We start from the raw sequence: 4,399 nt of genomic DNA on the forward strand, positions 1-4,399 counted from the left end.
TTGCCATTTGCTAACTGAATCTATGTACCAGATTTAATTCTGATCTGATACGCCGTTTTTGAGATATCAGACCAACAGACAGACAGACAGACAGACAGACAGACAGACACACCGACACACAGACAGACAGACAGACATCGCTACGACATATGCTCACGTGTGTAAACACGTGAGCAAACCAGATATGAACTGTAAATGCTCACGTGTTTCATTATATATTGAAGTTGAGTGTAAATTTGAACTGTTGCCACATGTTTGCAACTTCATTGAAATTATTATGATCAACATAATGAACAATAATCACCACCGATTCATTCTAAAAGGTCATGAAGTATACAAATATGTAATTAGCTGAAATAAAAATATTAAGAGTTATTTGACTGCTCTTATTGTATCACCACTTTATATAGCAAGTTTAATTGCCGTTGGCCAAGTCCTTCAAGCCATATATGCCGAGCTGTGAAAGCTCATTAGATATGCAAATTATAAATTAGCTGACATGAAAATGTGAAATGACTTTCGATATTGTTTTAACCTAGTACCTGGTATAATCATCAATGTACATAGCATGTTTTGCCAACTTTGATCAAGTAAATCCCGGTATATATCCCTAATAAGCAAAGTTCATTAAATATGTAAATTAGGAATTGGCTTAAGTAAAAATGCTTAATGATTGTCAATAATGTTGTATCATGGTATCTGTAATATGTGTAGCAAATTTTGTCAACTTTGGTCAAGTCAATTCAGATATATATCTCTAATTAGGAAAGATCATTAAATATGCAAATTAGGAATTGGCTAAAGAAAAAATGCTTAATGACTTTCAATAATATTGTATTATAGTGTCTTCAATGTACATAGCAAGTTTCATCAATTTTGATCAGGTCAATTCAGATAAATATCCCTAATTATGAAAATTCATTTAATATTCAAATTAGGTTTTGGCTGAAGTAAAAATGTCTTTTGACTTTCAATAATGTTATATCACAGTATCTTTGATGTATATAGCAAGTTTCAACAACTACATTCAAGTTAATTCAGATATATATCCCTAATTGGGAAAGTTCATTAAATATGCAAATTCAGAATTGGCTGAAGTATAAATGCTTAATGACTTTCAAAAATGTTGTATAATAGTGGCTTCAATACATGTAGCAAGTTTTATCAACTTTGGTCCAGTCATTTCAAATATATATCCCTAATTAACAAAGTTCATGAAATATGCAAATTTGGAATTGGCTGAAGTTAAAACGCTTAATGACTTTCACTAATGTTAAATCATAATATCTTTAATATACATACCAAGTTTGGTTAATTTTGATCAAGTCAAATAAGACATATATCCCTAGTTAGGAAAGTTCATTAAATATGCAAATTAGCATTTATCTTTCATGTCACTCCTGAATGATTCCCACCGCTGATATATCTTGGTGTGATCAACATTTGTAGCAAATCTCATCAAATTGTGTGCAGTTGTTTTTAATGTATATCCGTTTTTTCTAAAATCATTAATTATGCAAATGAGCAAAAAGTATGCAAGCCACATCCACCAAAAACTGATCTGATTAGCCGTTTTTGAGATATCGGACCAACAGACAGACAGACAGACAGACAGACAGACGGACAGACAGACAGACTGACAGACAGACAGACATCGCTGCGACATATGCTCACGTGTGTAAACACGTGAGCAAACCAGATATGAACTGAAAATGCTCACGTGTTTCATTATATATTGCATTTATGTGCAAGTTTGAACCTTTGCTACATGCTTTGCTACATTTAAAGTGTTATGATCAACACAATGAATTTCACCACAGATCAATTCTAAAGGTCATTAAGTATTCAAATATGTAATTAGCTGAAATAAAAATAATTAATTTCTTTGAGTACTGTCATTGTATCACAATATAGCATGTGTAATTACCTTTGGTCAAGTCCTTCAAGCTCTATATGCCAAACCGTGAAAGCTTGTTAGCTATTTATGCAAATTATGAATTAGCTGACATGAAAATGCAAAATGACTTTCAATACTGTTATAACCTGGTATAATGATCAATGTACACAGCATGTTTCGCCAAATTTTATCAAGTAAATGCCAGTATATATCCCTAATTTGGAAGGTTCATTAAATATGCATATTGGGAATTGGCTGAAAAAAATGTCAAATGACTTTCAATAATCTTGTATCATAGTATCTTTAATGTACATAGCAAGTTTTGCCAACTTTGGTCAAGTCAAAACAGATAAATATCGCTAATAAATGCGGGATATCGGACCGCAGGCGGGCGAAGATTGCATTATAAGCGCGCCAACCCAAACTCACTGCATGGACATCACATTTACGAAATCGAAGTCCAAAGTCAACTACGTCATTGTTAGAATAAGAGAGGTTTTCCATCACACGGGAGCATACCACCACAAATTTTGCACAGATGGCGTTGCACTGGCATTGAAAAGGGTGCATGGGAGCATGGGAACGCGGGCAGTTTCCCTCGCTATGGGTAGGAAATGCATTGAGCAAGACACACTTCCGGGTTCGCAAAAAAACGAGGATCCCATTTACGGGGCGCTCAAATATAACTATTTGCTGTGATACATAGCAGAGGCGTATATGTTTGTGATGCTGAGAATAACATCAGTAAATAAATGACGGGTTTTAAAAGTTGACGTTTTTTGCGATGAAACAGACTTCTGAAGGTAGCTCGCTTGGGGAACACGTCATCCCGGCCGCTGTCCGCTTTGACCCCAGTAATTCACACTGGTTTTGGTCGGCCCCAGGTACCCAAGTCACTTCGACCCCGTCACACTTTTGCCTACATATCCACGGAGACGATTCAACATGTTCCACAACAAAGCCAAGACAAAAATTGAAAATATCAATAAAATGGCTTCACAAAGGCTGAAATACACGATACTCGATGAAGTTTATGAAATGAAATCAAAATTGACAACACAAGTGTTTGTCTCGGGTAATACCACTTGAAGTTGAACTATTCTACAGACTGTTTTTTCTATACAGTGCAGTATTTGTCAGTGACAAATTAATCTTTGCAATACATTTTTTTGCGATGAGCTGGAAATTTGATTAATATCGAGTTAATGTACATAAATATTCCGTTATTTACTGGGACACGTTTATTTTCTCGATCCGCTATCTGCGGACTACGTGCTGAAGTACATTGACTGTTCATGTCAACGATCGTTTCTCCCTCTGCAGAGTTTCTGTATCCGTTCAACAACGCTGTACCTCGATCACACGATAGTGACGCTATGTAGCTGTGCAGTATTGAAACTTATCATAAAATGGCCACCTCGTCTAACAGTAACACGTATTGTCGGGATTATCGTACGGAAAAAGACTGCAAAAGTAAGACTTATGAATCTTCATCAGAATTGAACACATCATGATTGTACACGAGTATCAACCGTGAATGCACGTTGAGCTCGGCAGTTACACAAGCATGGTACGCTACAGCATAGCCCTACGAGTATGGCGACAGTGTCCGGCTTTGGCTACGCCGCCTACCGGAGGTGGGAGGCGGCGTAGCCAAAGCCGGACACTCTCGTCATACTCGTAGGGCAGCTACATGCACTGCCGCGATGCCGATCGTATGCATTCCAAGGCCTATCCCGGAATTTGTTTCACAAACAACCTCAAAGGAGAGCAAACATACTTCTATGGACAATGACGAACACGTTTCTTGGCGAAGCAAATTCAAAACAGTGCAGAAGTACATGAAGTAGGTCATGGCCTTGGACTCTGTGCACGAACCTGATTGGACACTTCAATACCTTTGACCCAAAGTTATTATTCATCAGCACTTCCATGCCATGAGGCTAGGTAGAGAACGTATGTACTCATTTCTGGCGATCGAGCAGCGAGGGAAACAATCAATTACCAAGGATAAAGCTAATTTGCTAAACGATATTTATCTTGAATAGTGAGTTGAATGAGTTGAAATATCATATTTTTAATGTTCAATACGAGGTTGAAACACGGAGGGACCGTGGTTGAAACCAGAGCTATCCAGCTGTAGCCAACCTGGACAAGCACATTTCACAGCGCCCTCAAACAGTCGATCGTTTTCACTTGTCATACGCGGCGTAACAGAAAAATTAAAACTTTCATAACTTCATTAATATCCAAGCCACGCCCACCAAAACCTTTTCAGTTCTAGCCATTTGAATTCTGAAGATGTCTACCAAATTTGACTGAAATACGTTCAGCCGTTTTTGAGAAAATGGACCAACAGACAGACAGACAGACAGACAGACACACAGACAGACAGACAGACAGACATCGCTGCGACATATGCTCACGTGTTAACACGTGAGCAAAAAATCAGTCTCCACACTCACTTCCGTTTCACTTCTGGGAGAGCGCCGCCACTGTTGG

This window comes from Ptychodera flava, chromosome 10 (assembly GCF_041260155.1).
Source record: "Ptychodera flava strain L36383 chromosome 10, AS_Pfla_20210202, whole genome shotgun sequence".
Taxonomy (NCBI): domain Eukaryota; kingdom Metazoa; phylum Hemichordata; class Enteropneusta; family Ptychoderidae; genus Ptychodera; species Ptychodera flava.